Raw genomic sequence first — 12,404 nt, 5'->3', positions numbered from 1 at the left:
GCGAGTATGATCTGGTAGGGCTCAGACCATTTTGGTTACAAACTCGATTTCCGTTGATAGTTCCTCACCAGAACCCACTGGCCTGGTTCCAAGCGATGTTCTGGACCCTCTGGTAGCGGCCGCAATGTCTCGGATACCTGTTGATGAATAGAACGCAGATCTTTAGTCAAAGCATACAAATAGTCTGTCATCAAAGGATAATCAATATCTCTAAAGGACCTGGGCCTAGGGACTCCCCACACATTGGCCAGTCGGCCAAAGATTACTTCATAGGGTGATAACCCCGTTCTTATGTGTGGTGTTGTTCTCAGAGACAGTAAGGCTAAAGGGAGGGCATCGGGCCATTTTAATCCTGTACTAGCACAGATCTTGGCCATTTTAATTTCAATATGCCATTGTATTTTTCGACCAGACCAGCTGACTGAGGATGTCTGGCTGCATGAAATTTTTGCCTAATTTGCAGACCGTCACAAACACCCTTAACCAGTGAGGCATTAAAGTGTGAACCATTATCAGACCAGATAATCCGGGGCAAACAAAATCGGGGAAAATATTCTTTAATCAAAGCTTTAGCAGTTGCAACTGCAGTGGCCTCTTTGGTGGGGTAGGCTTCAACCCATTTACTGAAAGCACAAACCACCACCAGTACATATTTCAAATTATTCACTCTCTTCATTTGTATGTAATCAATTTGTAAAACTTCAAATGGCAGAGATGGCGGTGCAAAATTTCCACTCAAGACAGATTCTCTACCTCCCGAATTGTAACGCAAACACACAGGGCAATACTTAACCACATGTCCTGCAGTTTTAGGGATATTTGGATTATTCCAGACTGGATCTAATACTGCACAAATCCCTTTTGCTCCTATGTGTGCTGGACTATGTGCCATGGTCACTACAGCATATACCAATGCATTAGGAAGTAACCAACGCTGTTTCTCAGTACGATCTATCCAACATTCATTCTTATCCAGTTGTCCCACTTCCTGTTCCCATCTCTGTGCCTCATCTGGAGTAGCTTCTTTCTGCAACTCTTTCACACTTTCAATGGTATTGTCAAACACAGATGTTTCTGCCACCCACCGGGCTGAAGCACTGGGGAACATGGGAGTCATCCTAGTTTGTGCCGTTTCCTTAGCTACCGAGTCAGCATAAGCATTTCCCATTCCCGTAGAATCAATAATTTTCTGATGAGCACTACATTTAATGATGGCAACTTTTTCTGGTAATGTCAAAGCATTCAACAAACGATCAATTAAAGGACAGTGTTGAATTTTCTGACCATGCGTGGTAAAGAAACCCCTTTCCCTCCACAGCCTCCCAAAACTATGGGCGACGCCGAAGGCGTACTGGCTGTCTGTATAAATATTTACTCTCAAGCCTTTACTGATCTCACAGGCTCGCAACAAAGCTATTAGTTCAGCTGCCTGGGCTGAGTGATGTGAAATCCTAGCGGTTTCCACCACCGTTTTTAAGGTCGTAATAGCATACGCAGCTGTGGCCGTACCATCTGGTAATTTAAAACAAGAACCATCCACATACAACTCTCCTTGGGGTTCTGGTAAAGGGGTGTCGGTAAGATCTACACGGCCTTTTGTTTCTTCTTCAGTTCTGAATATACAGTCATGGGTATCATTTGTTTTAGCATTGGAAGGGAGAGGCAATAATGTTGCTGGATTCACTGTAGCGCATCTTTTGATTGTAATATGTGGTGCAAACAATGTTAATTCATATCCTGTTAAACGAGCACACGTAAGGTGCTGAGTCTTAGTTCTATTTAACAGAATATCCACAGCATGCGGTACCAAGACTGTGAGTTCCGTATTCAGAACTATACCTTCTGATTGCCGGATGGCCACCGCTAACGCTGCAGTGGCCCTCAGACAACTGGGAAGGGCTTGTGCAACCATGTCTAATACTGATGAAAAGAAAGCACAGGGTCTTTGTTTCCCGACAAAATCTTGTGTTAACACTGAAAGGGAACAACCATCCACCTCGTGCACATAAAGTGAAAAGGGCTTCCGGTAATCCGGGGTACCCAAGACAGGTGCAGAACACAAAGCAGATTTCAAAGAGTCAAAGGCTTCTTGACATTCATCCGTCCAGGGTAGGGGTTCATGCACATCTTTGGTAGTCAAATACAACAAGGGTTTAGAGAGAAGTGAATAGTTAGGAATCCATTGGCGACAGTAAGAGGTTATGCCAAGAAAAGCACGGACATCACGTTGAGTACGGGGTACAGACATATTAGTAATCACAGATATTCGTTCTGGTGTTAGTCGTCTCCCCGCTTTCGACAGTGAGTGGCCAAGGTAGGTCACTTCCTGTCGACAATATTGAAATTTAGAGAGGGAGACTTTATTTCCTTTATCAGCCAAATGATGTAACAATTTCACAGTTGCCTCTTTGCAACCTTCCTCTGTATCGGAGGCCACCAAAATATCATCCACATATTGGATAATTGTGTTAGCCGCAGGCAAAATTAATTCATCCAGGGCTGCTTTTAGAGCTTGGCTATAAATGCTGGGACTTTCTGCGTAGCCTTGGGGTGCACGCGTAAATCTGAAGCTTCGGCCTTCTAATGAGAATCCGAAGATATGTCTGCTATCAGGGTGAATTGGAATGCTAAAGAAGGCGTTCTTTAAATCTATCACAGAAAAATATTGGGCCGTAGGGGGAATCATTGTAAGAATTGTTGTAATATCCGGCACCACTGGGTATTGAAGGACTACTATCTTATTGACCGCTCGAAGGTCAATCACAAAGCGATAGGCAGTCTTATAATCAGGGGCACCATCAATTGGTGTCCTTTTCGGAATCGGCAAAATGGGACTATTACAAACGTTAGCAGCTGTTTCTTCCACCACCCCCCTGTCAATGAGGTCACGGATGATATGCAACAAGGCCTGTTCACCTTCTGGTGAAATCTTATACTGGGGAATGCGTGGCATCTGTGCATTTGGTTTCAGGGTTATTGACACAGGAGATATTCTTAACAGACCTACATCGGTGTCCCCTGTCGACCTATATCGGTGTCCCCTGTCGCCCACAGTGTCCGAGGAATGGTGGAGAATTCAGGGGGCAAGGTCTCATTGTTAGCAAAGTATTGGGCCTCTTTCACAGATGGTTTCTGCATTGTCAGGAAAACACCATCAGGGGAACAATAAATGCGAGCATGTAATTTCTTTAGACTGTCTAACCCTAAGAGGTTTTCACCACAATTAGAAGTCAGAAGGAAGGGGGTGTGCATGGAGATGGGACCTATCGTAAAAGGCAGAGGTTTTGAAACGGGGCTCACTACCGGTATTCCAGAGAATCCTACTGATGCATTATTTTGTCCAGACAGAGCTGCCCCTGGGACCAGTGTACGGGCGACTGAACTACTCATCGCCCCCGTATCCACTAAAAACTTTCCCGATGTACCCAACAGTTCTCCTTGTACATAAGGTCCCTCTTGGTCAACTGGTACTGTAATATGGCCCCGCTCTGTCCATGGCTGTCTCATGCATATTATACCTGCTCGTTATACCTGTCATCCTGATAAGTCTCGTTGTAGTATTGACTGTTCTTAGGGTCATCAAAATAATTCTTACGCGAACCCTCATGCTGTGACTCCTCCCTTCTCATGCTATTTCGGTCTATGTTCCCTTGACCCCTTCCTCGTCCTCTACTGGGTCCGTTCCTTGTCAATAACAGAGGGCAATCTACTCTCCAATGTCCTTCCTCTTTACAATAAGAACATTGGTTTATTCCAATATTCGGAGGACCTCCCCTACCTCTTCCTGCCGTTTGACCTCTCTGAAATGAGCCTCGCACTCCTCGTCCTAAATTATTCCCTCTACTGACTTGCTGCAGTAATACTCTGGTCTTTAGATCCTTAGCCTTTTTCTCCGATTTCTCCTTACTCTCGTTCTCTCGGTGTTCATAATATTGGGCCATGCTGAGGATAACAGAGGGTGCAGCCGTAGTACACGTGCTTTCAGCTGATTGCAGACGAGCCGTAACCTCAGGGAGTAAGTTGGTGACAAATCTATTTATAAATAGTCGAATTCCTCCTTCTGTAGAGAGGTCCTGGCCACTGAAATCTATAAAAACTTTTTCAAATCGAGTAAAGAAATCGGACACACTTTCATCCTTTTTCTGTTTACACGCTGTCAATTTGTCCCAATCTACCTTCCTAGGAGGGAAAAGAGTCTTCATGTATGTAACAATTTTATCTGGTACTGCTAATATTTCATCCCGGGGTTTCTCACCCGGCTTTCGTTCCTTATCCCAATTTTTCAATTGATCCCAGTTCCTCCCAACTCGGGAACATGATCCGTATCATGTATCTGTCTCCAAATATCCACCGGAATCAGGAGACCAAAAAATAGCTCGATATCAGCTATAGTCATTATAGAGGAATTGGCAGCTTCGGCCAATTCCTTATAATAAGCTGCAGGATTCTTGCGGGGGTCAGGGAGCTGGGCTTTTAACGTAAGGACCTCACTTCGTTTCCAAGGAGTATAAACCCATTGTTCCTGAAGTCTAGCGTCCACCCGCGCTCTCGTAACATTACCCCCGTTATCCTTTATTTCAGGTAGTTCCGGGAAGAAAAGAACATGCACCTCCCCATTCGGCACTCTTTCGGTGCATCCGTTCCCGATAATGCAAAAGCGTTGTCACATTCTGATATACTTCCTCTATTTGAAGGTGAAATTTATGAGCATGATCCCTGATGTCACGCAGTATTTGAGGAGGTAATCCTTCCTCAAAACACTGTTCCCATAGCGAGATCAATCGGATCGCCATGCTCTCTAGAATGAACTTTTGAACTTGTTCCTGGGCAGAGATAACTTTATTAACTTTAATAAAGTATGCCAATGCTTTACTATAGAACAGCTAACCCTGCCACAGTAAAAATAGCTATTTAAGCATTTTCACTGTAAGGACATGCTTAACATTATACTTTTACAAGTCCTACCTTTGCACCCTGGCTTATGAGCATTTAGGGCCTAATTAGGGGAGACTTATTAATATTTTTAAATGGAGAATTTAGCCCTGTCAAAAGGGGTTATTGTGACAGGTTGAATTTACAGTTTAAACCTGCCTAGCCAGGTTATTAGTGGCAGGCCTGCAGTTATGTTTTACACTGTCTGTGTTGCCTGCAACCACTCCAAGCAATGTTTATCAGGTACAAATCAATAATGACACTCAGTAAGGAGCAACACACATGGCTGCTACAGAATAACCTTTATGAAATCTATATAAAAACAGTCACGTATATTGGTAATGCTGGCTAAATGATTGCCAAACAGTTACATAGGCATATTGCAATGCTGGCTCAATAATATCAAAACAGTCTGAAATCAATTGCGGCGCAGTAAGTCAAAAGAATAATAATAATTTTGCAAGTCAAGATAAAGTAGGAGAAAAAGTCCTACGTCCTCAAATAAAATGCTTAGACATCTGGGACCAGGAAGCTCACTCAAAACACTCCCTGGGAATGGCACAAAAGGAACAGTGGCTGTGGGCGAGAGCAAATTTGCACGACTCCATCTGTGAGCTTCCCCGAGTGCTTCGCACCCCTCCTTTTATACCCTAAAAGCTGGCTTAAACAACATCATGTTCCTTTCCTGTACTAGTTGCTCTTGTGTTGTTACCAGTATTTTTGCTAAACCAGGATCCTCCCAGCTCCTTATAGCTGCAACTCGTACCTCTCTCACTGGTACCAAACAATCATCTACCCCGGGCCTTCAGGCTAATCTCAGGCTTGTTTGGATCATCATAACCTCAACAAAATGTCTCCCTGATCCACACGCCTTGGCCTGGTACAGAAAACACAACACCTTGGCTGCACATATAGTTTTGTCTACTAGGAATGGCAAAACTATGCCCTAGGTGTACTTTGTACCATGTTTAAATGTTGTAGCGGTCAGGACACATGCACTAGTGCCTGGTTTGCAGAGCTCCAGTGCCCAAAGTTAAAAAACCTGTGGCATCAATCCAAAAGATGGAGGTGATTATGCCAAAAAAGTGGCATTTTCTTACAATCATCAAATAGCATTCCTCAATCATTAACCAACAACGGCCATCTCTTCCACTGAGCTGTTATTTGTCTCATGATGTCATGACGCATGGGTTATTTATGGTTCGGTGGGCATCACAAATGTTCATAAAGGCTCCTAAATTCTTCCCATACCATTGGATCCATCCCTCAATCTGCAATAATCATACCTATAATCATGACATCTTCATCCGCCTTCCCAATTGTGCCAACTACAGACTTGTTTCAGACCTACCTTTTATTGCCAAGGCATTGGAAATATTTGTTTCCTTCTAACTTTTAACTCAACTCGAAGAATATGACCTAGTTAGCAACTTCTAATCAAGCCTTAGACCTCCACAGGGTACCAAAACTTTGCTACTCAACTTCAGAGATGAGCTAATAAGAAGTTAGTAATATATTTGCCTGGAATGTCACTCTCTGAGCCTTAATGCTTCTCAACATTTCTTCTTCCTTCAAAATCATTGACCACTGTAAAGTCTCAGTAGGTTAGACCCTTGCTCAGACATTTACGGAACTATGTAAAATGAGAAAAAAATGGATGTGAGCTAATATGTGTGGTGTTTCATCGCTCATTAAGTAACTTAATATTATTATGATATTTTGAAAGTACGATGAAATAAATTAGTGCATGTTGTAGTACCTGAAGAAGGAGGAAGCTATAATGTGTTTGAGTTTGGCCACACTGATTGCATTGGTGTTTAAGGGCGACACACTGGGTATGAGCATCTAATCACTTAACTAATAAGACTAATATGATATCTTAATAAGAAACTATGATTCAGTACAATATATGTGGGAATAATTATAACCAATAGATGATGTTAATTGCTGGGCTGTCAGCACAGGTTCTGGAGAACTGGGAAAACCTGGGGGAGATTTAGAATGTGAACAGCGAGAGCTAGATGACCAAGAAAAAGAAGATGAAGGGTGGGACGATGAATCAGACATGGAGAGAGATGAGATGCCACATGAAGGGGCCTAGGTAGTTGAGTGGCTAATCTACCCTTTCTTGCACCACATACCATGTATATGCTGCTGACACGACAAAGACTAGCTTATAGGCTACACCACCTTGCCCTGGCATGGACTTGAAACATTTACCAACCCAAAGCCAAACAGACACTACGACATTACTAACACCCCCCAGCCACTCCCCCAGCACTACACATCATGCTACATAAGATCCACACCTTCATAGACACTCTAGTTATGAATTTTATATTTGCTCTTAGTCCTAGTTACTATTTCATACTTTCGGTTGTTTGTTTTGTTATTTTCTTTATTTTGTTATGCAGGTACTGCACATATGGGTAGAGACTCCTCTTGCTTTTTTCTGGTCTCCCCCCCCCATTGGCATTGACCCACAGTCAATTAAGACCTGTGACACATGTAAACATCTGAGAGGGCTCAGAGCCCGAACTGCAACTAAGCCAAACTGGAATAATGGGGACACTGCACCTGGATGGATGTCATGATAGTCCCCTCCTACGTATGTCAGCCGATGAGTACGGGATCCGGTTACACCGATCTGCGCCACTGGGACCACAACTACCAGCATGCCTAGAGCGGAGTCAGCGCGGAGCAGACACGCCTACTTAAGCAGGCAGCAGCGAGGACGCAGCGTCGGATTTTCGAAATCCCTGCCGACATCGCACTACAGCCAACGGACCCGTTTGCAGGGACTCCCGTAACAGGAACAGACCGTAGAACTCCGACGACAGATAGAGCGGACGCTCTCTGACCTCATTGCTGAACCGGCCTCACCCGTAGCTGAGACGCACACCACGGAGGTGTTTGCCGCGTCTCAGCTAGGAAGCCCGACAGAGCACGGTAAGTGCTGAGAAGCCTCCGTAGTACTAGGGGATTGAACGGCTGTTCTCTGCCCCCATCACAGACCCTTGCAGCCGCAGCAGCTGAGACGCACACCGCGGAGGTGCTTTCCGCGTCTCAGCGGTCTAGGTGTGTGGCCATCGAAGGGGCTGGCCACGACGAGTGGCTGCTCTCTGCCCAAACACTCTTACTTTGCATAGAGTCACAGATACAGAGACGCGAGGTGGTTGCCACGTCTCCGTTTGGATGTTTACTGTTCCAGGCTTTGTCACGGGAGTTAGCTCATAGAGTGGTGCAGGTTGAGCGGCTGTTCCCTGCCCAGGAACACGAACGGAAGGTAGAGTGCCCGGCTGGGCATTCCCTCGTTCTGTAAGCTGCCTATGAGCCCCGCGGAAGATCAGGAACTGAGCCCACAGTGTCACCCCCGTCACAGCTGTCGAGCGGCATTGTCGGCCGCTTCTTAGCACGGTGTCCTTCGTTGGAGAACACCGGGACCGGTGTTCATGCGAAGGACGGTGAGACCATCCAGATGCTGTGATAGGGTATCGTTGTTGTTTTCATATTTACATGTACAGTATGTGTTGCATACAATTTGCTTTGTTCTTTACCTTTGGCCATTCAATCGGTAAAGTTCCTTAATCCTTGTCTGTTGTCATACGTACTTTGGCGCTTTTCCCGATCCCGGGAACATCAGGTGGTTACAAAATATCCGACCTTACAAACTTAACTATCCCCTGGTCGGAAGGTACAGTATGGCAACGTTGGATGACGTGTTGGCCTCTCTGGCCACTGTTCAAGTGGAGCTTGCTGCATCTAGGCAGGAAACGGCGGACGTCAGGGCCAGGCTGGACGCTCTGCAGGTAGACCCCTTCGCTCCTGGCCCTTCCGCAGCGGCATCATCCCCTGCGGTGGTGGTTAAATTGCCTGTCTCCATTCCTTTGGCCACACCTGAGAGGTATAACCGAGATCCCAACACGGTACAAGTCTTCCTCACACAAGTGGCGTTGCATCTGTCATGCAAGCCCAAGGCGTTTCCTACCAGCCAAGCCAGGGTGGCATTTCTCATCTCCTACCTGGCCGGAAACGCAGCGCAATGGGCAGTCCCGCCGGTGAGCAGGGACGACCAGCTCTTGTGTGACTGGGGAGCTTTCCGAGAGGAATTCCTAAAGGTCTTCGACAGGAGGGTGGACTCCTATACCGCTGATAGGGAGATGCTGGAGTTGAAACAGGGTAGCGGTGAACTGCTACAGTACCTTAATGCCTTTGGGCGACTGGTGGCCGAAACCAAGTGGACTCACTCCAAACAGACCACGCTCTTCCACCAAGGGCTGAGCTCAAAGATGTTGTAGCGCAGATTGACCCCCAACCCAAGACATGTGAAGGGCTGATTAATCTGGTTTTGCGTTTGGACCATAGGCTAAGCGAGAGAAAAGGCGACCATAAAAGGAAAGGGAAGCCTCTTCCTTCCTATGGGTCGGTAGGAAGCCCAGAAACCGTCTCACCCACAAAGACCGAACCCATGGACATAGGAGCCATACGGGCTGCCTAACGGCCACAGAGAAGGAGTCACGTTGCAAGCAAGGCCTATGCTTGTACTGCGGCAAGAAGGGGCACTATGTTTGCGAGTGCCCTGCCAAGCCAAAGACCAGTCGATACCGGACCAACAGGACGGTGATGGCCGTGGTGGAGGCACCGGCGGAAAACTAACAGACTCCCGGAAGGGTGAGGGGGCTTCCTGGAGTCACGTGTACATACCTTCTCTGTCTAGCTTGGGTCAAGCAGGGCAACAGCACTTGTTTATTACGGTATACATAGGGGTACAGGATCAATGGATCCCTGTGGTGGCCATGGTTGACTCCGGGCCACTGGACTCTTTATGGACCAGAATGATGCACGTAGAATGGGTATCTCGCTCATTCCTAAGTCAATACCCGAAGAAGTGTATGCAGTGGATGGGAGACGTTTGGTCACTGGGCCTATCGGGCGCCACACGGGGGAGCTTCCTGTGAAGTACGGGAAGTGGCATGAAGAGAAAATCGACTTCAACATCATCCGAGCCCCACAGTACGGTGTAATACTGGGTTTGCCCTGGCTCCAAAAACACAACCCTTCCATAGATTGGACAACCCATGACATCAGGATGACTTCACCGCTTTGCTCCCAGTGGTGTGTCGTGCGACAGGTGTCCCTCCACACCCATCAAGGCGAGGGCCATACTGTCGCCACAGCGGCAGAGAAAGCGGTAACGCTCCCCAGCGTTTACCTCAGCTATGAGGACGTTTTTGATGAGGTGCGGGCAGAGGTGCTCTCCCCGCACAGGGTGTACGATTGCCAAATCGACCTGGTTCCAGGGGCAAGTATCCCAAGTGGCAGACTATACGCCTTGACGGAGCCGGAAAATGTCCATCTCCGTGTGTATCTTGACAAGCTCTTGGGGTTGGGCTTCATCAGACCATCCAAGTCTCCAGCTGCGTCGCCTCTCTTCTTCATTCCGAAAGCCAATGGGGCATTGAGGGCGTGTGTGGACTTTAGGGCCTTGAACGCTATCACCATCAAAAACAGGTACCCTTTGCCTCTTATAAGCGTTCTCCTGGAACAGGTGAAGAAGGCCCGGGTCTACACCAAGCTGGATCTCAAGGTGGCATACCATCTTGTGCGCATGAGGAACGGCGACGAGTGGAAAACGGCATTTAAGACCCGCTTCGGCCTCTTTGAGTACCTCGTCATGCCGTTCGGTCTCTGCAACGCCCCTGCGGCCTTCCAGTTCTTCCTCAACAAGGTATTCCGCGATGTACTGGATGTATATGTGGTAGTTTACATTGATGATATCCTCATCTACTCTGACACGGAAGAGGAACATGTCATACACGTAAAGTCAGTACTCCGGAAGCTCAGTGAGAACATGCTGTTCTGCAAGCTCAGCAAGTGCGACTTCCACGTCACGTCCGTTGAATTCCTTGGGGTGATACTGAGCCCAAATGGGCAGGAGATGGCAGAACGCAAGATCAAGGCAGTGGAAGAATGGCCCGTCCCGCAGGGGGTTAAAGACGTACAGAGCTTTATCGGATTCGCCAACTTTTATAGGCGCTTCATCGATAGGTTTTCAGGACTGGTAGCCCCGATAACGCAACTGCTGCGGAAATCCCAGGAGTTCGTATGGACTCAGGAGGCGCAGAATGCATTCGTCGCTCTGAAGAAGGCTTTTGGCACCGCCCCGGTGTTGGCTCACCCTGATCCGCGACAACCGTATGTGGTGGAGGCGGATGCGTCTGATGTAGCGTTAGGTGCCATTCTGTTCCAACGTCATCGCGGGACGGGGTTGCTCCATCCCGTGGCATTCATGTCCAGGAAGCTGAACGATGCAGAGCGCAACTACCATATCGCGGAAAAGGAGCTACTAGCAATCAAGGACGCCTTCACGGAGTGGTGGCATTTATTGATGGGGGCAAGACATGTGGTCACGGTATACACGGACCACAGAAATCTACAGTTCATGACGGCGGCGAGGCACCTCTCTCCCAGACAGCTGAGGTGGATGCTTTTCTTTTCCGGGTTTAACTTCCATATCACATATAGGCCCGGGTCGCAAAACAGGAAGGCGGATGCGCTGTCCCGTCAATCGGCCGCCAAGGACCCAAGGCCTGCCACGGAGCGCTCCATACTTCCCCCCATGGTGGTGTTGGGGGTTATTCAACCGGATACCTTCCTTAAGGCCATCCAGAGAGGGATCCGTTCGTTTACTTGGAGGAGATGGCTCATCAGTCACAGGGAATGGCAAGTCAAGGACGGGATACCGCTGAAAGGATGCTGCCTGTTGCTACCGACACCTAGACTCCAGAAATAGGCCTTTGAATGGTGCCATGTGTCGCCCTGTGCAGGACATCTCGGTTTTGAGAAAACGGTGGCCAGCCTGGGAAGACAGTTCTGGTGGCCAGCCATGAGAACGGACGTCAGGAAGTGGGGAGCGGCATGTTCCACTTGCGCCATGATGAAGGCCGATCACAGGAAACCCCAAGGACTCCTCCAACCCCTTCCCACGCCGAGCAGGCCTCGGGAGAACATATCCCTGGACTTCATTGTAGGACTGCACGTGGATCGGGGGAACACGGCTATCCTGGTGGTGGTCGACTACCTCACTAAGATGGGGCACTTCATTGCTTGTAAGCAGGTGCCGTCTGCGGGTGTCTTGGCATCATTGCTATTGAAGAATGTGGTAAGATTGCACGGCTTGCCCAACGTGATAGTGTCAGACAGAGGGTCGCAGTTCACCGCCCAGTTCTGGAGAACGTGGTGTTCGGCGCTACACGTCAAATCGGCCATGTCCACGAGCTACCACCCTCAAACGGACGGCCAGACGGAGCGCCTGAACCAATCGCTCAAGCAATACCTGCGCTGTTTCGTTGAGCAAGGGAAGGAGGAATGGGTGGATCTGCTATGGATCGCGGAAATAGCATATAACAATGCCACGCATAGCTCCACCAAGGCTTCCCCTTTCTATTGCAACTATGGTCATCACCCCAGGT

This window comes from Lissotriton helveticus, chromosome 3_2 (assembly GCF_964261635.1).
Source record: "Lissotriton helveticus chromosome 3_2, aLisHel1.1, whole genome shotgun sequence".
Lineage (NCBI taxonomy): Eukaryota > Metazoa > Chordata > Amphibia > Caudata > Salamandridae > Lissotriton > Lissotriton helveticus.
Note: the sequence above shows the minus strand (reverse complement) of the source record.